At 48.0% G+C, this 26377-nt stretch overlaps 1 protein-coding gene across 1 annotated transcript in view; it reads right to left on the bottom strand.

Moving 5' to 3' along the window:
- Nucleotides 1-25189, bottom strand: part of LOC144767980 (cornifelin homolog) — a 51278-nt gene extending 26089 nt beyond the window's left edge. The window contains exon 1 of the mRNA XM_078651344.1: nucleotides 25064-25189. The gene's annotated coding sequence lies outside the window, so the exon portion shown is untranslated. The remainder of the gene's footprint in view (nucleotides 1-25063) is intronic.
- Between the last annotated feature and the right edge of the window lie 1188 nt (nucleotides 25190-26377).

Consider the following 26377-nt stretch of genomic DNA (forward strand, 5'->3'; position numbering starts at 1 on the left):
AGGGTCGGAGCGAACCCCAACAGAAGGACCCTGCCGCCACCAAGCATCGCGCCCCGGGTGACCCATGACCTGCCCAGCTGAGAGCCGCAGCTCGCCGTGACCCCAGAGAAGCAACGCGACGTGGGACAGGCCCCCCCCTTCCAGCCGTCCGCTCCACAAGATTTCAAAGGTACTGTGTCTTTGCCCTTCGCGGTGCGAGCGTCCTGCAACTTGAGCTCGCACCGCGCTGTGAGACCTCGGGCGCCCCGGGAGCCTCGCAGCTGCTGTCTGCTTCACAGCGCGAGCCGCCCCTGAGACAGAGGCTCGCTCTGCTCCTGGCCCCCGAGGCCCCGCCTGACGCTCCCTGTGGCCCGCGGCCCCCTCTCCTCGAGTCGAGCCCCGTAGGGTGACTCATTTCCAGAGCGGACCCGGCCGTGCCTTTCACGGCTCACGCGGGAAGCGTGAGCTTTGGGAGGCCGGGCCCGATTTTCTCCGAGAAAGCGAGCGGAGACAGCGGGAAGCGCATTGAGGCGCCATAAGACATTGCACCTTTCCAAACCTGGGCAGAAGGCCCAAAAGATTGCCTTTACCAAAGAACTGTGACACTAGTAAGAGTAACTGGAACCTTGCAATTTCAAAGTAACCAAGACTGTATTTACAAGCCTGCGTGAAGAAATTTATATAAAGAGAATATATTTTTACAAATACAGTTTGGTGTCATTGCGTGGTGGGTTGGTGGTGATGGTATAATATTGCAAATGTTTAACCCTATGTGCCCCAGAGATTAGCCTAGACTGCTTGCGCCACACTACCTAGAGGGTAAGCAGAGGTTGTTCTTGAAGGTAACCCTTAGCCCTGACGAGGAAGAGAGAGTCCCTGCTTGTCGCCAGTGCTGCACTGCGCCAACCAGAGACTCCCCCTTCCTACACCCATTATACCCTATTGGATTTATATTTTGGTGGATGGGATATCTGTGACCGTTGTAACGGAGTAGCCACACTTTCTAGAGTGAGTTGTGAGGACGAAAGCTCTGCCTGGCTGTGGAAGGACAGTCTTCTAGATGTGAATGCTTCTTCACCACCATGTGAGGTGGCATCAAATCCAGACCTTGGTGGAATCACTGGCGTAATGAAAAGTGAGGGGTCCTCCTTGCACGGTACTTAGGGGGAACGCTTCCGGGCTCAATCAGGAGCTCTCCCGGCCAGAGTTTAGTGCCGAGGGGGCCACTTGGAGCTAGGGGACCCCCCACACCGCGTGGGCTGCAGGGGCCTGTGTTACGCCCCTGGGTGGAACAGGTGGTGCATGTGGAAGAACCTACACTAGACGAATGTCTGACATCCAGGGAACTCTAAGGGCCATAGGTATCTTGTGTTTTACCAGTCTCAAACAGCTCGATTTTCTTTAAGGAAAAAGGGTTGCATTTTAAAAAAACACTGCTTTATTTAAAAGCAATCACTGACGTGGTGGTCGGCTGACCCCAGCAGGACAACATCTCCGTAGTTTCTAATAGGCTGCAAATTGCGACCTACCCCATTATTATTCATGAGGTAGGTCGATTTGCAACCCACTAAGAATCGCTAAATGAAATTCTTGGAGTGTCATACTTTAGGAATAACGATTTCCTAATTGCGATTTACAGAGAATCGCAATTAGGTGATCAATATTCCCAATATTGATACATCTGGCCCCAAATGGGCATTTGTCGTTAACTTGGTAGAGATTGTAAAATCCACTCTATGCCATAAATCAAAACGTTAAACTAAAGAAGGCCATAAAGCCAGAGGTGGGTGTTTGTTCTTGTGTCTGTTTATGTTTAAAAACAATCACACTTCAAGGTTATTATGTTGCACAGACTTGCATTTGTAAATGTTTCTGTAAGATATATTTATGAGTGCAACAACAGATTACATAGTCATTAGCTAATTATTTTGTTTTGGTTTATCAATAGGTGCTGCTGCTCCGTTGACGTGTACTCATATAATGCACCTCTGAAGTATGAAGGGCTGAGGCAGCCCTGCCAGACTTCTAACTTATGCCCTACATGACACACACAGAGCGCTGTGCCGGGCCCTCAGTTAACCTGGGCACAACACCAGCCTTCTATTTACATGTTGGAAGCTAAGGGGGGCACATTTATCAAAGCAGTCATGCAGGGCAGCAAGCCACCTTGCTGCGTTTTGCTGCGTGATAGGGAAAGTGTAGGAATGCGCTGTATTTAACATAATATGGCACATGCCTGTCTTTGCCCAGCGCTGGCGCACAATGTGTTGCTTGGCACCAAAGCTGGCCCTTTGCACCATGGTGCAGGGGGGCCTGCTTTCTAAACAGGATTGTTTTTGAGCAGGAAGGCGCACCTTCCTGCCCAAAAACAGTCCCCTGAGGTTTTTTCCTCTTACTTTGTGTGCTGCAGAATCTGCTGCAAAAAGAACAATTGATGGACAGAATGCAGAACAATGTCATACATTCACCCCAGTACAGAGATCTGAGCCTAAATCCATCGTTTTTTTGCACTCCACACCACCCTGGGTTAGACACTGGCTATATGCAAATCAGCTCTGACCCTGTGCCTCATGGGAACAGTCCAGTCCGAACTACCAAGCCATGTCTTTCCCAGACCGGAATCAAGCATCCAAGGACCGGTTTCTGGCTATCAGCCTTCATCAGCCTGGATAGCTTGACTCCAGTGGTGTGGAGAGCCTGGGACTCACGTCTGAGCATACCCAGCCCACTCGGGGTGAAAATTGCAAAAAACACAGTTGATGGACAGAATGTAGAACAATGTCATACATTCACCCCAGTACAAGAATCTGGGCCTAAATCCATCGTTTTTTTGCACTCCACACCACCCTGGGTTAGACACTGGCTATATGCAAATCAGCTCTGACCCTGTGCCTCATGGGAACAGTCCAGTCCGAACTACCAAGCCATGTCTTTCCCAGACCGGAATCAAGCATCCAAGGACCGGTTTCTGGCTATCAGCCTTTATCAGCCTGGATAGCTTGACTCCAGTGGTGTGGAGAGCCTGGGACTCACGTCTGAGCATACCCAGCCCACTCGGGGTGAAAATTGCAAAAAACACAGTTGATGGACAGAATGTAGAACAATGTCATACATTCACCCCAGTACAAGGATCTGGGCCTAAATCCATCGTTTTTTTGCACTCCACACCACCCTGGGTCAGACACTGGCTATATGCAAATCAGCTCTGACCCTGTGCCTCATGGGAACAGTCCAGTCCGAACTACCAAGCCATGTCTTTCCCAGACCGGAATCAAGCATCCAAGGACCGGTTTCTGGCTATCAGCCTTCATCAGCCTGGATAGCTTGACTCCACTCACGTCTGAGCATACCCGTCCCACTCTGCTACAGCATACATAGAAAGAGGGAAAAACGAGGAGAAATAAAGATGTTTCTCCTCTTACATCTCTCCTGTAGATCTGGGAATGCGCCAAACTCCATGGGCATTGCATGGAACACCCAAGTATTACCCCTGGAGCACCTCCCGGGGGCAGAGTAATGTATGATAGTGATTTGCGCTGCGTTGCGTTACTCTGGATTTATAAAGCCGCTCCGGGCCTTGAAAGGTGGCCTTGCGTGGCTTGATAAATCGCACTTAGAAGTTGGGTTGCATAAGTGCCTCGAATCGATACGAGGGCCAAGGGCAACACAACGCATTGAGAAAGAAGGCCCTCATTTTTTACGCAACATGCGTTTAGGTATCGGTACTACCTTATTAACCGTAATACAAGCGCCCTCCTGCACTGCACGCTGGAGCCATTGTTCTTTTTAGGATAGAATGAGAGCACCCTTACTGCACCTGGATAAAATGGCACCATCTGTAAACGTGGAACTGGAGTCGAACTGTTTAGAGGAGGACTCGAGCAAAACCCAGTGATGAATTATTAGAAATAAATTCATAAATAAGCTTTGAGGTCCAGAGTTTTTCTGTGGCACCCGCAGGTGTCTCTGGCAGATGCTGCGTCACCTGCATGTAGCCAGGTTCTGAACTGGGATGGTGCAGTGAGCTAAAAAACGGTGATGGATCAAGCCCTGATCTGTTGACTGGGTAGGAGTGTTCTGATTAACTCAGATACTCTGTCCATCACCACCCCCTTTTTGAAATTATTTTGGCCACCATAAGTGTGGAAGGGTATGCTCAGATGTCAGTCCCTTGCTCACTGCACCATCAGGATTCAAGCAAGCCGGGCCGAAGACGGCTGTAATGCCAGAAACCGGTCCCCGGAAGCTTGTTTCCTTTCCAGTGAAGAATTGGCTTGGTAGTTTGGTCTGCCCTGTTCCCATGATGCACTGGGCCAGGGACAGACCAATTTGCATATAGCCAGGTTCTGAACTGGGATGGTGCAGTGAGCTAAAAAACGGTGATGGATCAAGCCCTGATCTTTTGACTGGGTAGGAGTGTTCCGATTAACTCAGATACTCTGTCCATCACCACCCCCTTTTTAAAATTATTTTGGCTGCGTCACCCAACACCTCTTTGCTTAGTATTGATTCGATTCCACCCCATGCCTCTGTCTCCCACCATCCAACACCTTTTCTTTATGTCACTCCGGTAGGTTCTTTTAACTCCCTGTGTCCTCTCTTTGGCACGGATCCGTTTTCTCTCCCTTCCTGCCTTCACTGGATCTTTCTCTTTCTCTTACCCCTTCACCCTCTGTGTCTCTTCCCTCCTTCATGCTCTTGTTCTCTTCCCGCCCACCCTCTCGCTTACACTTCCCTTCTTCCCTCTTTCTCTTCACCTTCCTTTTTCTCTTCCCTACTTCCCTCTCTATTTCTCCTCTCTCCGCCCCTCTCTCTCTCTTCCCTCCTCCCCCCCTCTTTCTTTCTCTTCCTGTCAGATCAGGGAGGCGCGCCCAGCGTTACCCTTGGAGTGGTAAAGGGCTATAGCCCCTGCCAAGAGTGGCACAAGCGAGGTGAAAGCAGCAGACCCGTTTTGTGTTTTAATGGAATCTGTTGTGCCTTACTTGTGTCACAGAAGTAGTGCCTACCGGCCTACTCATGTAAAGGTTTGCAGCTGTTTACGTAACTCTCCCTTGGCCTACATGATGTCTGTATGTACTGCCATGCAGCATGTGATGCTTACACGTGTGCTCTGTGATGCATGTGTGCCTGTGGATGGTACATGACATGGAGGCCTGTGGGTTCCATTTTAGAAGCCCAAGGCTTGATGACTCCAACACCACTCCCTTCCACTCCCCAGACAGGAGATGTGAATTCAGTGCTTAATTTGAGCTGGTGGCTTCCGGTGCTCGGCACCGGCACTTCATTGACAGCACCAGCACTTATGACAGCTGCCACATGGGGGCGCTCCTTGTGTAATTTAGAGTTGAGCAGAACAATGGTTGTTTATTTTTTTAATATACATTCAAAACAACTAATACCTCCCTCTCACTTTCTCTAGGGTGACCAGATCTTGAGAACAAAAAACTGAGACATTTTGCAAAAATAGAAGAAGGACTACAATTTCACATCAACGATGCTGCGCAGAATAACAACTTTTATCAACATAGGAACACAGAAGAAGAACTGAGAAAATAAATACCATGTTATTTCTAAAACCAGCATCATACCTGTTAATTAACCCGTTAAGTGCTGCCGTTGGACGTCACGAGCACTACCTTCGTAGTGTTGCACACGTGCAATGGCCGACGCATCCCCGCCCGTTTTGCGGAAGTGCCGCATTGCCGCGAAATCGCGGCCACGGCAAAAGGGTAAAATTGCTTACTTATTACAGCTGATAACTAGTACAACTTTAGAACACACAATAAATACTGCTCACTGGTTTCAGTCGACCCCCTCTAAAAACCAGGACATGAACCAAAATTTCCGAAATCTGCCAGGACAGCTGGTGAAAACCAGGGACTGTCCGGGCAAATCCAGGACGCCTGGTCACCCTAACTTTCGCGTCCCTCCCTTCTTTTTCTATCACTTTTCCCATCTTCTGCCTCTTTCCCTTTCCTCCTTCCCGCTCCCTTTTTTCTCTGGGTCAAAGTCTTATGTTAAAAAATAAGTCCTGCCCCCCAACAAGGTGTCCCTGCCCACCACGGGCAAACACCGGTTCAAATTAACCACTGGCTCCTCGGCCAGGGCTTGTTGAGAGCGAAGGGGCGGGGCAATTCACGTCAATCCGTCTTGACAGTCACCGAAACTGGGCCTCATTCCAGCACAACCATTTCTATAGCTGGGTAGGTCAGGGGTGAGTCCCAGCCCTGAGATTAAACATGGAAGGAGAAGGATGTGGGTCCGCTCAGCCTCCAGCCCTATCTGCTGTGTGTGAGAGGGTAGGAGGAGGGGCGAGGGAGGAGTGGGGCAAGGGTGGGGCATGTGGGCCGTAGAAAGGCACACGTTCCAAGCAGCAGAGGTGTAAATGGTTACAGCGCAGACCATGAAAGTAAGAGCTTCTAGGCATTGTGGATATAGCAATAGCGCCTCTACCTGTGTGTGTGTACATTGTTCTTACATACCTGGTTACTTCTGTTCATGATTGTAGCTTATGTGTGTGTGTTTGTATGTATATATATATTCACAGAAAAAAACAATGGTTTCAGGCACGTTAGAGTTAGGAATTAGCATTTAAAAAACCTTAGAAATTCACTGAAAAAACCATAGATTTCAGGGGCGTTATAGTTAGAAATTAGCATTTAAAAACCTTAGAAATTCACTGAAAAAACCATAGGTTTCAGGGGCGTTATAGTTAGTTGGACATTTCACTCGTACAAAACCATTGAAGTTCCACCGTTATAGTTAGTTCAGCTAACTATAACTCGCGCGGCTGCAATGCACTGCTGATGACGTCACATATTACATCACTCATGACATGGTCAGTGACATCACTCATGACATCTTGTCAAGCCTGTAGTTCTACAGCTGTTTATGTAACTCTCCCTTGGCCTACTTGATGTATGTATGCACTGCCATTCAGCATGTGATGCTTACACGTGTGCTCTGTGATGTATGTGTTCCTGTGGATGGTACATGACATGGAGGCCTGCTGGTTCCATTTTAGAAACCCACGGCCTGCAAAGGCTAGTTTGAGTTGATGACTCCAACACCGCTCCCTTCCACTCCCCTGACAGGAGATGGGGATTCAGTGCTTAATTTGAGCGGGTGGCTTCCAGTGCTCGGCACCGGCACTTCATTGACAGCACCAGCACTTATGACAGCTGCCACATGGGGGCGCTCCTTGTGCAATTTAGAGTTGAGCAGAACAACAGTTGTTTTTTAATTTAATATACATTTGAAACAACTAATACCTGCTCCCCAAGTCATTCTTATAGATTTGGGGGTCTAAAACAGTCTGAATTGTTGCCCTTCTAGCAGTGTGATCTTATTAGTTGTGTAAATACTGCCATTGGCAGGGCTGGCCGGGAAATCGGTGGAACAAGATGTGGTGGCCTCCTGCCGAGGGCCCTGGTGCTTATTTTTTTTACAAATTAAGTAGTGTGGATTGCTGACATTCCTGAGGGCTGGAGTGGGAGCAGACACACTGGAGGAACTGAAGGGAGGGGAACAGACCTTCCCCTGTGCACATCAGAGTCTTGTCTTAATAAATCCTCTCTGCTTCCAGTGTAGGGTTGGATGTATTCTTAGAGTCACACAGGAGACCCTTTTAGAGGGTCCCTATAAAACCTACCACGCACTGGTGAGGTCTCTGACTTCTTTTTGCCAGTCTGCCATCGCCAGACATGTTTCTGACCTCATGGAGTGAGAGTCAACGCCCTTAGAGGACAAAGCCTGCTCTGGGCGGAAGCCTCAAAGGCAATGCCGCCTTTGAAATCCATTCCAAGAACCTCCAGATAGTGGAGGAAGCCAAGACCCCTTTCCTGCTCCACTTTTGGGAGGAGGAAAGGTGGGAACATTATTTAGATTAGGAATAGGGTCCCCACTTAGTCTGCACCACCCCTAGGGTGTGGCAGATGATCTGAACCCCTCTCCTGAAATTCCACTATTTGGGGATGGTGGAAAAACAAGGCTAGGTTAGTGCCCCTTCCCACTTGAAGTGGTCACTAGAGGGTGTAGACACCTTAAAGGTAGAAAGTCCATTGGCTACTACCTCTCTTCCCTTGTAGCACCCCTACATTCCATATTTAGGTGGCGCCCCGAGACCTGAGCATCAGTACAATGGACAGAGAAGACCAGGACAAAGAAGACCCACTGCTCAAGAACTGAAGCCCTGCTTCGGAAGAAAAAGGTGCCAAACCCTGCCTGCTGCTCCATGGATTCGACATTTGCTGCGTGCCATGCCACCGTGACCCTGAAAGGACTCCAAGTGCTGCAGAGCATGTCCAGCCTTAAAGATATTGCCAAGAAGCTCCCTTGGAGTCAAGGTATCACTCTCCTGCACTCCGCAGACATAGATCCTAAGAAAGTCCAGTTTGTCAACTTACTGCTCCCCGACAACCATGGTGCATCATTGAAGCATGAAAAGGTACAATAGTTCCGGAGGGTAAAATCTGTCTCCTCACCAAGTTTGGAGACACCATGACCTACCGGAGCCGGGAGGGGCTACCAATACTTGGGGTACCAGACCCCCAATGGCAAACACCAAGAAGAAGAGTCCACACCGGACTCCCAAAGCACCAGAAGCAAACACCTGTCAAGGGACATTGAATCTCCTGAGACCCACTTCCTGAGTGGTCCAGCTACCCCTAGATCACCTCTCTGAGTTGCCTGCTCCTGACCGCGAGGACCTCAAGAGGCATGACACCTGGCTGGCCTGTTCGCGCTGCACCGAGCCTCTGCACCGACTGACCAGCTGTGCTCCGATGGTCCCCAAGCCCTTGCGACCTCCTCCCTTGAAGAAGCCCCACCGGACCTACCTGTAAGTCCTCCTTTGCAGTGTGTTTTCAAGAGGTCCCCTTCTTCTTTAAGAGCCAGCTTCCAACACCCTCAGCACTCTCCTCCTGGCCGATCCAGGACGCTTCCGAACTTCTCCTGCTGAAACTTTGGACCTGGTCCCAACATCGACCGTAAACAAGAAGGTGAACTTTATGAAAGTATTGCCTGATTTCATATGCATACTTCTGTGTTTTCCCCATTGTTTCTTATAGTGTGTAATTGTGCACAAAAGTGATCTTTTTTTCGAACTTTTGAAAATAATAACTCCAAAAGTACTTACCTTAGAACTGTGTTCTTGGTCCTAAAAAATACATAAAAATCAACATTATTTTTATAAATCGGTCTTGGATTTATTCTTGAGTGTGTGTCTCATTTCTTGCCTCTGTGGACTTCAACAAATGCTTACCAGTACCCTCTGATAAGCCTAACTGCTCGCCCGCACTACCACAAAAAGAGCATTAGAAATATCTGCTTTTAACTCTTTGTACCATTTAGGGATTCTCTGGACGCTTTGCTCAGTGTACTTCATTTTAGTGCACTATATAGAGAGCGAGCGTCCTACACCTCGTCATGGGTGACTTGCTACTGCGTCCGCATCAGACGACGCCTATAAAGGTGCCTTCATCTTGAATGCCTATGGCTCATGATCACTTCCATGTCACCGATCTCTTTTAACGTCTATGCAGCTACCAAAATATTCTCTTGGTAGGAGCATCCAGATTCTAATGGTTGTAAATAGGCTAGCAACTCCTAGTCGGACATTCAAGTGATGTAAACTAATCTCTGCTGGCTGGCCAATGATGCAGAAGCCTCTCTTGTCTATTATACTGTCTGGTAACAGAGAGTTTGCTCTAAAAAGCAGGCTTCAAATCCTCAGCTGAAAAGCTGACCGTGGTGTAGTAATTTCTGGATTGCGTAGCTTTGAAAACCCTCATATGCATTTTACATGAAGTTATATAAATTAAGGAATTCAGACAGGCGTGGCTGGCACGTATATGCACTGGTGGGGTGTGTGGGAAACTAAGTGGGGTTGGTCCTGCATGCAGGCAAGGTGAGTGGCAGATAATAAAGAATAAAGTCACTTACCTTGGCTGCTGAACAGCCAACGTCCTTCTCGGTCCTCCTCTCTCTGCTCTTTGGGCTCCAGCCTACAGGAAATCCCACTTACTAATCTTGGCGCTACTCTGAAAAGCATGAGAGGAGCACCGGGATTGGATGGAGCGGCCTGGCTGGACGCTCCTTCAGGCCTGTGCTTGGTCTCAACCAAGCTGTCTAAGACAGCTAAGTGGAGAGCTGCAAAGTGCCCATGTCACTTTGGCCGCCTCAAGAGAGACAGATAAACTGACATGCGTACTTTAGAGGGTCCATCTTGCGACTCCAGCCCTCTATGTTGAGAATCGGCAGCAGAGAAGGACATGCGCTCCCATTTACCCCGACTGGAGGCTGCTCCGAGCTAAACATGGAGAAAACAAATGGCAATTAAATCATTATATTACCATTTTTAGGTCGAGCCTATAGCGGCAGTGTGCATGCACTGCTCGCTTTGCGAGGCATGCACTATTCAGTAAGGTGTGGAAGCTTTGCACACTTTCCGCCCATCTTTTTCATTGACTTAGGTCCTAAATGCTGCCTTCCGATTGGTTTTAGGCTTGTTAGTCCGTCCTCATGACGGCCATATCGTCATTTGTATCCTTCCATTTGGCCCCTTTACTTCGAGAACTATTTTCTGCCCGTGCCTCCCACCCTCCCGCAGTCCGTGACTTCTCGACCCCCATACCCCGCCCACACACCCGTTCGTGCCTTCTCGCTCGCCCGCACTCCTGTTTCCAATGCAATAGGTCTAGCATAAATGTGAGTCCTATTGCATTGCACTTGCTTGTTTTCTTTTGCCTCTGCTTTCCTGTTCCGAGCACTGCTGCTATCCATCTGTGTTGCATTGCAAATGCTTGTTTTCTTTTGCCTCTGCTTTCCTGTTCCAAGCAGTGCTGCTATCAAGGAGGTCATATGTGTTGATGCCCCCCTCCCGTCAAAGATTGTGATGCCTTTAGTCCCACACCTGTTGTCAGTGTTAACTCTTTTCCAGCCCCCCTCCTGTTGTCCGTGTTAACTTTGTTCCCGCCCCCTCTAGTTGTCCATGTTAACTTTGTTCCCACACCCCTCCCGTTCTCCATATTAAGTCCCAGGCCGTTTGCTTCATGGGGCTAACAAATTCCTGCCAGCTTGCGCAGCTGGCTACCTGGAAGACGCTGAAGCCATGCTGCTGGGCAAAAGCGAGAGCGACCTACTAAACAACACCAACATTTATGGCATCAGTGCACTTCATCAGGTAAGGGGCGTCATGACCTCAAAAAACGTGTGACAATCCACCACAGATGTGAAATCATTCCCAGATCAACGATTTTCTTGTTCTGCTGCACATATGGATGTATAATAAAGTTAGCAAGAACCATCCCCGCTCGCGTTATGTTCTCTGGTCCTTACTGTCTTGCAGACAAGCATTTTAGTTTCAGGGTCCAAGTGACGTGGCCAGGCCCCTGGGCTCCCCATTTATTTACCAACACTGGTAAGCGCGGCAGAGGCACAGGTCACAGAAATTATGTGGCTCATTGATCTTTCGAACTGGGGATACTTTTTAGGTCGAGCATTCGAGACCTCTTGTATATACTTTAGTATATACTTATATGTGTATGCACTTTGTGGGCTCCGGAGATCAGCCCTAGGACTTGTCTTCTTCCCCTAAAGGACTTTGTTCTGTTCAACTGCCTCTATTTAACTGTCTTGAAAGAAAATGCCCAGTAGAGGTCAGTAAAATACCAGAATTGCGTTCTCCTCGTTCAACTGCCTCTATTTAACTGTCATGATAGAAAACAATCAGTAGAGGTCAGTAAAATAAAAGAATTGCTTTCTGCTAAGGGACTTTCTTTTTTTTATTTTTCTGGCAACTGCCTCTATTTAATTGTCTTGATGGAAAACGACCAGCAGAGGTCAGTAAAATACCAGAATCACTTTAGCATTCTCTAGATTCCAGTCCATACAAATTGTCTTCCACGTGCACCCTTAGACATTAATATTTTTTTCAAATCTTGTATTTTCAGTGATATGACCACCGAAGGCCCTGATTTTATTTGAAAAACACAGTTATGAACTATACCATTTCTTGCTGAAAGGCAATGCTTCTCTCCATGCGTTCCCATACCTGGCGTGTCATGCAGTTTGGTGGTTATTTTACCTCCATGTTAAAGAACGGTAGATGTTTCGGCACCCAGGCTAATGTGCTGCATAGCTAAATACGTATACGGTCGCAAAGGAGAGACCGATTGCATTGCAAATGCTTGTTGATTATTTTTTATCCTTTTGCTATTTTGATGCACACAATTTGTCCCGAGAAGTGCATTGCACCATTTCGCTGGAAATATAAATACACCAAGCTTCTACTTATTTTACTCTTTTAACAAAAATACTCTCGGTGAGTATGTGCGGAGGAATCCACAACCATTTTCCTGTCCCGGCAGGTTCAGTCTCTGCATGGGTATATCTCCTGCCGAGTTAAGCTGCCACGCACCATGCTATGGATAAATGATTTTTTTCTAAAAGTGTCTACAGAAAGCTTTTATCCAGGAACAATAGTCGTTCCTGTTACTTTCTTTTGATCCTTGAATGTTTTTGAGGTGCTGAACACCGAATCCCCTGCGGCGCAGTGGCCAGAGCTTTAATGTTTTCTCAAGCACCTCGACTTGTCCAGGCTTTTCTATTATTTTTCTCTCTTCGTTTCCAGTTTTATTTCTGAAGACGTCTGGACGCCCTTGACGACATCCCAGCAGCAAATGTGCACACAATTTAAACTCAATACTGTTTCTCAAACAGTGTAGTGAAACCTTTATTTCCTTGGTATTGTAATATACCTACCATTGTTTTACACATTCATGCACTCGGGCAAGGCCTTCTGCTCCCTGTCCTGTTGGATAAAGCTAGATGGTGGAAAAAAGCGAGCATGACTTCAGGGAAGTATGGTTCTCCATCACTCTTTTTAGGGCTCGCTGGTGTTGGAGCGCGAAGCGCTCCCACCAGCAAAATGTATTGTCACCGTGACGGCTTGCAAGGGAGTACAGACCGGGCCACGCGCAGACTGTGGTCTGTGAACGCGCAGATTGTCAGCGTGCGCGTGCTCCCTTCCTGGCTCCGAATGCGTGCTGCTGCTGCTGGCGCAGGGGCTGCAATTCCACAGCCGGCCACTGGGGACAGGTCCGAGACCGTCAGGGGGAAGCTGCGTCTGAGGTAGGAGCGAGGCATCGCACTGAGCAGTGAAAAACCCCGGAGCAGCAAGGCCCCACCTCCCCCCAAACCTCCGGAGTCCGGTTAGTTTCATTCTTGTTTGTTTTTGCTGTGCAGTTCTTCCGTTTTTATTTGGAAGAGTAGTGTCAGCTTTATTTAAGCAGATCGTGCACTGCTATTATTGAATGCAAGCTTTCCCAGTCTGCCTTTTTCACTTTCGATGGTGTTTGGCTCCTGTGTCTCTTTTTTTTGTATACGAGGGTGCGCCGCAGACCTCTTCTCCTTGGTGTTTCTGCCTGTGACATTTCACAGTCTGCATATGCTGTATTGTTTATTTAAGCGTTGCATAATCTTCCATTCTTCAATAGGCTGGTCATCACTACCCGAGCTCCTGTTTGAGGTCTTGAATTACTCTGGATACTATTTATCGTATCATGATTGTAAATGACAATGCTTTCTATTTATGCGTTTTGAAAATGTGCAAGCGGTGTTCATAGTCCTTGCTTACGAGAAGCAAGGCTGGCAGTAACTGTGCCTCTTACTGCCAGGCTTGCTTTTATAGGTACAAAGTGCTCACACCGTTTGCAAGTTTACAAAACACATAAATAAAAGGAGTTGTCATTTACAATGCCAATAGCTCAAACTCTCACAAATGCGAGACCTATTGCATTGCAAATGCTTGTTTTGTTCAGTTGTTAGTTCCAGTGGGATATCCTAGGCTACAGGCAGGAGCTTTGGAATTATGCAGCAGGAGATGACCACATTATGCGGGAGGGTTGACTATATTATGCAGCAAGAAAAGCAAACCATTCCTCGGATTTCGTTAGTATTACTTAGTTATTTTATTATGTTTGCATATGTTAACACTTTCTGAGTAAAGCTTTCACCTAATTAGTACCACTTTAACACCCAAGTACATTAACATGCTCGGGAAAGGTGAGCAGTAAACCTTTCTGAAGGGCCTTCCACTGTGCGGAAACACTATGTTTGCACTAGAAACAAAACATTTCTTATCAAAATCTGCAGATGATGGTTTATGTGGCAAATAAAGCACATTTATAATTGTGCGGGAAAACACCCTGGCTGCAGAATTGCTACAGGCAATGAGTGAAGGCATTTTCACTATTATGGAGAAAATAGGCCAAGGGTAGGCCAGCAACCTCAATCACATTTTTGGCCTTTCTATTTGCTGGCTCTGTGTGTATTCCTAAATCAGACTACATGACCCAGTGTATAGTAATTGTATAGCTATTCAAACCCTGGGGGCACAGCACCCAGGATAGAGTGCTGCGCGGCTAAAAGCTTATAAGGTCCCAAAGGCGAGGCCTATTGGCTATGCCAATGTTTAGTTTTTCACGTTTAGTGATTCTGCAGTGGGCTGGGGGGCGATGCCCCCTCGCCCTCACGAAGAAACCGCCGCTGTGTTATTTTCCCATTCTGGAATTACAGTTACCGGGTCCTGATAACTCTGAGGACACAGAAATAATGGCAACCAGAAGTGTTTGGGGAATAGCACGTGGAACTTGCCTATGCTGCGTTTTAAACTGGTATGTTTATGTCCTTTAACGTTCTAGTGCAAAGGATTACAAGAGTTCGGGAACATGCATTGGCCAAACATGGAGGTGGATGTGAAATAAAGAATGAAGCTAAACGTGTTCAGTCTTTTCTGTATCCAGACTGATTGTCCATTCCCAAACTGGCAATTGCATTTCAACAGAATTTCAAGATTTATGTAGATGAATTCAAATTGATGCTGTATTTTTTCTCTTTTTTTTAAAATGTTCTTTCTTGTTTTTTTTTTTTTTTTTGGAACCGTAAAAATATATATGATTTTAAGCTTTGATAACTTATTTTTCTACTAATATTACTATAAAACTATATATACCCGGTGCCCCCCTAGTTTCCCGTGCCTCCTTCAATACATGATTAAAGAATGATGCCTTGCGTCCTACCACCCTCCCACTCCATCCTCAGTACACCCCCACATGGCCCCATTCTAATAGTGGCCTCTGCAGTGTCAACCTTACCTGAACATTTTTGCTTGAGCTGAATTTGGCGTCCCTTGTGGCCCAGCTGACGTCCCCCCCACCCGTAGACAGTACAGACCCCTCCCCCCACTGATGGCCAAAGACCCCCATCTAGTGCATCTCAACCATAGGCCACGACCCACTCCACGTCTTGCCCATGCCTCCGCTTGGTCACAATCTGAAAATGCGTTTCGGCAACGAAGAGAGCCTTTGGGCCTTCATCAGGCCCACAACTACATCTGTTCAGTGCAAAGTGCAGAACACGTGCTCATCAGCACTTTAGTGCTTGGAGGAAAGGAGGTGGGCGCTTCAAATGCACTATGGATCAGTGTGTAATCTCCTAGCGCTCGTTTTTAAACCCATGGACGGCCTTTGCACTCCCTTCACCAGTCTTACCTCACGAAACTTGGGCCCCACCACCGAACTGAGAGAAGCGGGGTGTAGCAATCTAAGGGGGGAGGCACTTAAAAAACAGATTGGAGATACTGGTCCATATTTATCAACATTGTGTGTCGCCCTTGCGCCACGCAAGGGCAAAGCAAGACCTAGGTGAGACTTTCCATGCCAAGGAAGGCCACCTTGCGTTGCCCCGCATGACTTGATATATCTAGATTAACGCAACGCAGCACAAATTGCTCCCTTGGGGCATCCTGCGGCAGCGAGGCGCTCCATCTGTGGAGCGTGGGTGTTCCCACAGATGCCCCCATGGACTTTGACGTGCTCCAAGATTTACCATTAGTGGAAGACCTGGGAATACATCAAAATGCTGTGCCTCCCCAGCTGAGGCGCAGCAAGGAGAGATATCGAATTGTTCCTCCTTTATTCCTCTTTCTGTGTGTGCAGCATTCTGCAGCAGGCATAGAAAGAGGAAACGCCTCAGGGGGTTGTGTTTGTGCAGGAAGGTGTCCCTCCTGCTTCTAATGCAGGCACCCTTGCACCATGGCACCAGGGGGCCTGTGTTGGCACTAGATAGCCAGAAGTGCGCCAACACTGGGAAAGTACAGGAATACGCCGTATAATGCTAATTACAGAACCTTTCTGCCCTTTCACGCAGCGCAGCAGGTGTCCTTTCACGCAGCGCAGCAGGTGTCCTTTCACGCATCGCAGCAGGTGTCCTTTCACGGGGCGCAGCAGGTGTCCTTTCACGCAGCGCAGCAGGTGTCCTTTCACGCAGCGCAGCAGGTGTCCTTTCACGCAGCGCAGCAGGTGCCCTTTCACGCAGCGCAGCAGGTGTCCTTTCACGCAGCGCAGCAGGTGTCCTTTCACGCAGCGCAGCAGGTGTCCTTTCACGCAGCGCAGCAGGTGTCCTTTCACGCAGCGCAGCAGGTGTCCTTTCACGCAGCGCAGCAGGTGTCCTTTCACGCAGCGCAGCAGGTGTCCTTTCACGCAGCGCAGCAGGTGTCCTTTCACGCAGCGCAGCAGGTGTCCTTTCACGCAGCGCAGCAGGTGCCCTTTCACGCAGCGCAGCAGGTGTCCTTTCACGCAGCGCAGCAGGTGTCCTGCTGTGTTGTGTTGCTTGAACACTTGATACATATGGGCCATCGTTGATACGCTGCGCCTGAAAGAGGGCGCTGTGGCAAAGCGCCTTGAACCAATATCTTTTCCGTATGGGAAGACAATCAAGTTACTTAAGAAGCGTAGATTATCAAATTTACGGAGACATCAGTCGGCGACACCGCTCAAGAAACCAGCAGCAAGTGCCCTCTCGCCTCTAGGACACACATACACATGGTAAAGGAAGGATGGGACCACGACCACAGACTCCAGGGCCAGGGGATTCCGGCTCCACCTCTGTGGCTCATGTTGGCTCCACCACCCACTGCCACCCTGACTCCCAGGTTCCACCGCTGGTGTTTGGGGAGCTTCACCCGCTGCAGTGAGATTCTACTCACAGCCACCCAGCCAATGCTAAGACTGGAAGCAGAGGGCAGGGAAGACACAGGCTTGGTGACCCAGAGCGAGGAGAGCAGGGGTCAAGGTTCAGTTTGAGATAGAGTCCAGCTGCTGCTTGGCTGGCTCTCAGCAGAGCAGGGGCGCTGTAGGTCGGTTCCGGTACTTTCAAGGCGCTGTGGAGCTGTGGGCCTGGTTGTCGACATTGGAATAGCACAGAGATAGTAGGTAGGGTTGAGGTGCACTGGCAGAGCTCTGGGCCGGGCTCTCGGCACTGGGACATCAGGTTAGCTGTAGACCTAGGATGGCAGAGCTGGGCCTGAGTCAGGGCAGCATCTTGGGAGGTATGACTCAGGTGCACTGGCGGTGCATGTATGTGCGCCACATGTGCACACGTTTATTTCAGGGGTGCAAAAAGGTGTCCTATTGACACCCCTGCCACCCTGAAATTGCATTCTCAATTTGCGATTCTCTAATTGAGAATCGCAAATTGAGAATGTCTTCCAGTTCATTCCTACGGGCCTTCTAGCCCATAGGAATGAATGGTATTCCTTATTTGCGAATCTCAATTTGCGCTTCCCAAATAAGGAATATCAGCCTGATTCATGTAGGCAATAGCGCTCGCAAAAGGGCCAGATTCTGAGAATCTGGCCCTTTGCGAGTGCGATTTTTGCATTTGGTATTCACAATCCCAAATGCAAAAATCGCTATTTAAGAATTCGCATATTTGCGAGGAATGGCATTTAAGGAATCTCTAATAGAGATTCCTCAAATGCTATTCATGACACATCAAGAAATAGCGAGTTTGCACTTTTTGGGCCGCTATTTACCGAGAGGTCAGACCTGTCGGTAAATAGCAAAAACTCAGAAAAATGCTTTTAAAAGCATTTTTCTAAGTTGCATGTTGCACACACACATGTCCTTTGGACATGTGTGTGCGCAACACCTGTTCAAATGTGCATTTTAGGGGTGCTACAGGGCGTCCTTTGGACACCCCTGGCACCCTTAAAATCGCTATCTTATTTGCGAGTAGCAAATTGCTACTCGCAAATAAGGGATACTCCCCATTCATTCCTATGGGCCTCTTGGCCCATAGGAATGAATGGGGAGTTTTTGCGAGTAGCAAATTGCTACTCGCAAATAAAGAACATGTAGGAATCGCTATTTCATTAGCAATTCCTACATGAATGCCGTTTTGCGTGTCCTCAATAGCGAGTCGCTATGATTCGCTATTAGGGCCACGCAAAACGGATTGTACATGAATCAGGCTGTATGTGGGATTCGAAAAATATTTTGCTAATCCTACCTATATTGCATTTTGCAATTCTCTAATTGCGATTCCCTAAAAATCGCAATTTGAGAATCGCAAAACACGTTTTACCTACATATGGCCCCTAGTTCCTGTTAGTATATCTCAGGTCTTACTTTATCTTGTATTCCCAAACAATGTTAGTTATTTCTGGGGTTTTGGGTTTCTGTATTTTTTTGCGTTGCCTGTCTCTCTTTTGTTTGCTGCACACCTTCCACAGTCTCCTGTAGGTGTTTATACCGAGCCACAATTGAGAGCGTGGGAGGTGAGGCTGGAGGCAGTGTGAGTTTCTCACAGTGCCTGTCACTGGGTCAAAAAAATTGTTCAGAATACATGAACATCCAATCCTTGGCCTCTCTGAAGCATGCACAGAGGAATGGTCAGTTATTCCAGATGCAATTGTGATTCTGTTCAAAGGTGTGTGAAGGAGGTGCACAGATGTCAAAAGATTGACAAAGCAAAAGTAAAAAAAAAACAGTGCATACAAATGAGCGGGTGCATTTTGTTGAAGTGAAGAAGGTGCAAAGAAATACATACGGGAGAGAGTGAAAAGAAGGCGATGAAGAGGAAAGAAATGAGGCGTGAGAAGATAGGCAGATCGACAAGATGTGGAGAGACAAAGGGCAGACATGTCTAACATAGAGTGAACATACCTGGAGTGACTGAGCCACTCAGTAATGTTTATTTCACAGCTGACAATCATTGACAAAAGCCAGTAGTCCTGTCTCGTTTTAGGTGAATGCCAGTAGTTGTATTGTATTGTAATTGCATTTATATAGCGCTTACTACCCCTGACGAGGCTATCTGGATGCAATAACAGAAAGCCTAGAGAGGAATCACAATCTGGCTGGGAGGCTATCGGGATCACAGAAATGTATTTTTTGTTCAAGTCACGCCCTTAATTACATTGGCCGCTCCCTTTTTGAGCCCTCTATTTTTCCAGCCCAAAGGCCTGTCTAACTGGGTCTGGTATCTGGCGGCCATCTCTGACTCAGAGCTGTGTGAATTCTGCAGGTAAACAAGGTGTGCTGTTCTGCTCTACATTTCGCTTAGTCACGGGGTCCTCGAAGCCCCCCCTCAAGCATCGACCACAGGGGGGCTTCCGGCTAAAAGATTTGACACAAAAAAACAAAACTGCCTAATGGAGGCTCTTCCATGTCCTGTGTCATTCTCACCGCTCTCTGAGCTCACTGAAGCCACGACTGGCTGCCTGAGCGCTACACATCAATTCTTTCCATCTTGTTCTCTAATGCAAAGCTCGGCGTGTTTGCTCGCCCACGCCTGGGGTTTCCACGGCTCCGCCATGAACTCCAAACAGTGTTATCGCTCCCACGGGTGGGACCAGGAGGGACCAACCCTGGCTTTTGTGCAGATGTCACACTGAGTGATGAGAGATCACAAAGCAACCGCCTCAGCCAGAGCCACAGCTCGGGAGGTGGCAGCTTCACATCACTACATGTCTCACTCCTGGCTGCTTAAATGCATTCGCATAATAAGGAATCGCAAATTTTGCGATTCCTTATTTTGCATGTGGGTTTTTGTGTGCCACATACAGCCTGATTCATGTACGGGCCGTTTTGCGTGGCCCTAATAGCGAATCATAGCGACTCGCTATTGAGGACACGCAAAACGGCATTCATGTAGGAATTGCTAAATCAATAGCGATTCCTACATGTTCTCTATTTGCGAGTAGAAATTTGCTACTCGCAAAAAAAGGAATTACTCCCCATTCATTCCTATGGGCCAAGAGGCCCATAGGAATGAATGGGGAGTATCCCTCATTTGCGAGTAGCAATTTGCTACTCGCAAATCAGATAGCGATTTTAAGGGTGCCAGGGGTGTTCAAAGGACACCCTGTAGCACCCCTAAAATGCACATTTGAACAGGTGGTGCGCACACACATGTCCAAAGGACATGTGTGTGTGCAACATGCAACTTAGAAAAATGCTTTTTAAAGCATTTCTCTGAGTATTTGCTATTTACCGAGAGGTCTGACCTCTCGGTAAATAGCGGCCCCAAAAGTGCAAAATCGCAATTTTTTTTTGTGTCATGAATAGCATTTGAGGAATCTCTATTAGAGATTCCTTAAATGCCATTCCTCGCAAATATGCGAATTCTTACATAGCGATTTTTGCATTTGGGATTGTGAATACCAAATGCAAAAATCGCACTCGCAAAGGGCCAGATTCTCAGAATCTGGCCCTTTTGCGAGCGCTATTGGCTACATGAATCAGGCTGATAGCATACTGCCCAAATTGCGAATTTTCTGCATTTGCGATCGCAATTTGGCTACCTACATATGGCCCTAAATCATTAACATGGATGTTTTAACATTCTTTGTTCAGAAATTGATCACGTTTTTTGCCATTAAAGTTACAAACTTTCAAGATGTAGAGCACAGGAGCCAAGTAGGTTTTCTGCAGGTCTGAACCTCTGACGATGAACCTCTGATGAAGGTGTGACCACAAGGTCCACCTGCCTCTAATGCCCTCTGGGGCCTTTAGAAAATTAACTAACAGATGCATGACTGAGAACATTTCTCAGTATGGTTCATATGAACGACATGCTGTATGAATGAGGCAAAATGAGCACAAAATATACTGCACTATAGGTTATTACTATTCTAAAATAGGATAACTTTAAGGATCTTTCAAGTAATAAAGTCCTGAAGAAAGCCACCTGACCATAAAGGCAAGTTGCATGGCTGAAACATGTAGACTGAGTACATTGCATTCTCAATGGCAGCACTCTTCTTCTTTTAACTTTGCCAAAGGATTCCCCGAATACATTGAAATATTGTTTAGGATACCTTTAGGCAATTTTAAATATAGACCCCTCCACATAAACAAACTAAGAGCCCCCTTGACTATATGGGTTGAGCCCACATAGATGCATGAAGGTGTCTGGGTGAGAGCTCGATGATGGAGCATGCCACTGGTAAACGTAAAGGATTTTGCCTACGGTAGGCAGTGAGAGACAATAATAAAGGCTGCAGGGAGATCTCTCCCTTTCGATATAGTTCAGCAGTCGGGAAGCGGAGTGTACTCGCAGTTACACTTCCTGTTCCATCCTTACCTTTGATTACGGCTGTTAGAAGACGGCGCCCAGATTCATGATGGACAGTCTCCTCCTCTGTCTCTGGAGACATATATTATGAAGCATCATTACTGCCGTCATACATACAACCCCCATAGGTGAAGCAACCTTGTGCTATGAACAACATTGACCCTCTGCACGTCATGGGTAACCGAGTTTATGTTGACTGTACACCGCAGATGAAAGGGACACCTTTCCTGTACACGGTGTTCCATCTGTATACAACCGATCAGGGAAAACAAGTTCCTCCAGATACTGAAGCCCTGTTACATAACTAATGCCATACTACGGACAGCTGTTATCCGTATCAAACCCCTGGAAGTCACTGAACCTACATTGAGAAATGTAGTGGATATGATACGAATAGAGAAGTGGGTACTCTAAACAGTATTCACTCTATGGATGGAGTTTTCTCTGGACCACACTGTTTGCAGATAGTGAAACTCTCATGAGAAATACACTACAGAGAATTAAAACGTATTTACTAAGCACAGTGTACATTCTGCGCAACACGTATCTAAAGAGACACTATTCTCTTAAAATGACCAAGGTCTGAAGCTGCTCAAGATCATCCTAGCTGCAGGTTTCATACTGTGGTGAAAACTTTACAAATAACCCAACTTCTGGTACAAAACAAACACATGTACATAGATTAGTCCCTGGTGCATAGAGTCTTCTATGTTATGTACAAATTGTCATGCTGAGATGATTCTGTCTAATAACCCAAGGCTGCTTACAATACTTGTTATGTAGTATGTAGAATCTTTGCACTGTTGGAAATCTTTTTTGCAGAGCCAAAAAAACTTGTGTCACCTGCACACAGAATTTTTCTTCAAATCAAAGATTTATAACATGTTCAATACGTCTGCACACCTATGATGCTATGTAGCAACGTAGTCTGTAAAGAGTTTCCAGGAGGCGCGCATTATCAGATGGTGCAGCCGAGGAAGGATGACCGCACCCTCCCAGTCAGTCCAAAAGACAAAAAGTAGTCTCGACCTTTGTTTTTTTAGTGAATTTCTGTTTTTTTTAATGTAAAGCAATGTTTTTAAACATAAAGTAATAGCATTGAGATTGACTCAGGGGAATCTTGGAGCTTCCTGTTCCAGCCGGTGGTACGAGGAGGAGAGATGCCACAAGGAGGAAGCGGAGAGGAGGTACGTTCAATTCATTTTTTATTTACCCCGTTTCCCACCCTGCCACCCCGATCCGTGCCAGCCGCCACTGCGTTTCCCTGCATCGAATGGAAAATCAAAGTTGTTAAAAGCAGAAGGTGAGGTGAGTGGATGCCACTCACAGTCGGACATACACTCCTCCTACTGCTCCATGGAGAGGTGTGAAAGAAACAGGACACATCTGACTCTCGGGGGCTCCTGAGGCGGGAGGAAGGGGCTTTGTAGGAGCAGGATCTTAAATCTAACTGCAAAGCTAGGTTTGATGGAAAGGGCATGTGCTGTGCTGCCCACAGAATGGCTGCTTTACATGCCAGCCCTCAGCTCCATGAGTGAAGCAACTCTAATGGGTCCAAGTCAAGGGTCACCTGTCCTTCAGACCCTCATGAGTGGAAGCATCTCTACTGGGTTCAAGTCAAGGGATACCTCTCCTACAGACCCCCATGAGTGGAAGCAACTCTCCTGGGTCCAAGTCAAGGGTCACATGTCCTACAGACCCCCCATGAGTGGAAGCAAACTCTACTGGGTCCAAGTCAAGGGTCACCTGTCCTTCAGGCCCCCATGAGTGGAAGCATCTCTACTGGGTCCAAGTCAAGGGTCACATGTCCTACAGACCCCCCATGAGTGGAAGCAAACTCTACTGGGTCCAAGTCAAGGGTCACCTGTCCTTCAGGCCCCCATGATTGGAAGCATCTCTACTGGGTCCAAGTCAAGGGTCACATGTCCTACAGACCCCCTAGAGTGGAGGCAACTCTACTGGGTCCAAGTCAAGGGTCACATGTCCTACAGACCCCCTTGAGTGGAAGGACCTCTACTGGGTCCTATCAAGGGTCACATGTCCTACAGACCCCCCATGAGTGGAAGCATCTCTACTGGGTCCAAGTCAAGGGTCACCTGTCCTACAGACCACCATGAGTGGAAGCAACTCTACTGGGTACAAGTCAAGGGTCACATGTCCTACAGACCCCCTTGAGTGGAAGGACCTCTACTGGGTCCTATCAAGGGTCACATGTCCTACAGACCCCCCATGAGTGGAAGCAACTCTACTGGGTCCAAGTCAAGGGTCACCTGTCCTACAGACCCTCATGAGTGGAAGGACCTCTACTGGGTCCTATCAAGGGTCACATGTCCTACAGACCCCCCATGAGTGGAAGCAACTCTACTGGGTCCAAGTCAAGGGTCACCTGTCCTACAGACCCTCATGAGTGGAAGGACCTCTACTGGGTCCTATCAAGGGTCACTTGTCCTTCAGACCCCCATGAGTGGAAGCAACTCTACTGGGTCAAACTCAAAGGTCACCTCTCCTACAGACCCCCATGAGTGGAAGCATCTCTAGTAGGTCCAAGTCAAGAGTCACCTCTCTTACAGACCCCCTAGAGTGGAAGCAACTCTACTGGGTCCAAGTCAAGGGTCACCTGTCCTACAGACCCCCTTGAGTGGAAGCATCTCTACTGGGTCCAAGTCAAGGGTCACCTGTCCTACAGACCCCCATGAGTGGAAGCATCTCTATTGGGTCCAAGTCAAAGGTCACCTCTCCTACAGACCCCCATGAGTGGAAGCATCTCTACTGGGTCCAAGTCAAGGGTCACCTGTCCTACAGACCCCCATGAGTGGAAGCATCTCTACTGGGTCCAAGTCAAAGGTCACCTCTCCTACAGACCCCCATGAGTGGAAGCATCTCTAGTAGGTCCAAGTCAAGAGTCACCTCTCTTACAGACCCCCGAGAGTGGAAGCATCTCTAATGGGTCGAAGTCAAGGGTCACCTGTCCTACAGCCCCCCATAAGTGGAAGCATTACTACTGGGTCTAACTCAAAGGTCACCTGAACTACAGACTCCCATGGGTGGAATCAGCTTTACTGGGTCCAAGTCAAGTGTTGCTTCTCCTAATGACCCCCATGAGTGAAAGCAACTCTACTGGGTCCAAGTCACGCACTGGAACCCTCTCCTTCAGGCCCCCATGAGTGAAAGCATCTCTACTGGGTCCAAGTCAAGGGTCAGGTCTCCTTCAGGCCCCATGAGTGGAAGCAACTGTAGTTGGTCAAAGCCAAGGGTCACCTGTCTTTCAGACTCCATGAGTAGAAACAACTCTACTGGGTCCAAGTCAAGGGGCACCTCTCCAACAGACCCCCACCATGAGTGGAAGCAACTCTACCGGGTCCAAATCATTGGTCACCCGCCCTACAGACCCCTGTATTGTCTTTAGTTTCAGAGAGCGACTAATTTCCTATTTTTGGCTCTGACCTCAAAGGATGGTACAAACCTTGGTATTGGGGCCTGGTTGTCTACCAAAGACGAACCCCCCCCGCCTGAGTCATCAAGCTCCCTTCCACGATATGGCCTCAGCAGCACTTGACCCCGTTACGTGATATGGGGGTCTTCCACTGAATACCACCATACTTCAGAGATATGTAGCCACAATATGCAGGTTCTTGTGCCCACAAAATAGCCCTTCGCGTCTTACCTGTTGTGTCGCTTGGACCTGCGCCGGCGAGCTGGGAAACCGAAATGAGGGACCAGCTTTCGAGAAGTCCTAGATATCCAGTCAAGGCTGGTATGTGGGCGAGAGTCCTCCCTTCCTCTGTAAAGGTGGGTAGAGCTCGGCCTATCACCCCTCGCGAAACTATCGCTGCTCGACAAACACTACCAATTCAGGAAGTGGTGTGTGTGCCCTGGGAGGTGGTCTTTTGTGTTTGCCCACACACCCTGGCATTTGAAAACGTATCTCCACCCCAACAAAAGAAGCAGAAGTGTACAGGAGTCATGGAACGCACAGGTGACGAATGCATCGTTCGCGCGCCCCACCCTGGACCATGTCAGACCCACCCGCTGCCTTGACCATGAGGCCTGCTGACTCAGCACACAGGCCCGGAGGCATTGTTGGGCATGCCTTTACCTGCAATGAAAGCCAACAATGCCATCACAAAAATAATTATTTTTATGGGCTCTTAGTGTAAAGACTCTGGGCCCGATTCACAAAACTAACTTACGACAAAATCCTAAACTTACTACTTTTGGTATTCACAGAAGTTAGGATCTTGTCTTAAGTTTGTCTTAAGTCTGTCTTAAGACAGACTTAAGACAAAATCCTAACTTCTGTGAATACTAAAAGTAGTAAGTTTAGGATTTTGTCTTAAGTTAGCTCTGTGAATCGGGCCCATAACTTCGAGTAAATATAGTGGAATTTATGATGGACAATGAATAAAGTGGAAGACAAAATATGGGGACATGACTCAGCATGGACTGGAAGGGGGAAAGGGGCCGTGACGAGGCAGAATCAGTGTCCCCCGAAGCGAACCTAGAGCAGAGAAGGTTGAACGTTTGAACCCCATTGGCACTGAGACTTTGAGGATGACTCCTGGATGCAGGCTTGCACCTTGACCTTTGCTGCTGCCTTTGACCCCATCCAGCGTACCCAGAGTTCAGGGGCGGGTTCCCAGGACTCCCTGGTTCCTGGTTGTGAGACTTCCGGTGCTTTGCAGTCGCCTGGGCCTCGGGTCGCCCTGAGTGTTGCACCGAGGCATGCAGCTTGCAGGGGGTGGGGGGGGGGGGGTGCTAGTGTAGGGCGGGTCTGGACTCGCCCTACGTCTGTTTCCTGGAACTACTTTGGGTGCCGGCGGGATATATCTTCCAGGAAGGGAAGGGGGGAGAGGGGCACTGATATGAGTTCGTGGGGTGCTGCCCCTGTCGCGAGGGAGAGCCCGGGGGGGGATTCTCACAACTAAAGAGGAGATCTGATGGACTTCGAGGAGGCGGAGGAGCCGCGTAAGAGTTTTTG

Source organism: Lissotriton helveticus, chromosome 7 (assembly GCF_964261635.1).
Source record: "Lissotriton helveticus chromosome 7, aLisHel1.1, whole genome shotgun sequence".
Taxonomy (NCBI): Eukaryota; Metazoa; Chordata; class Amphibia; order Caudata; family Salamandridae; genus Lissotriton; species Lissotriton helveticus.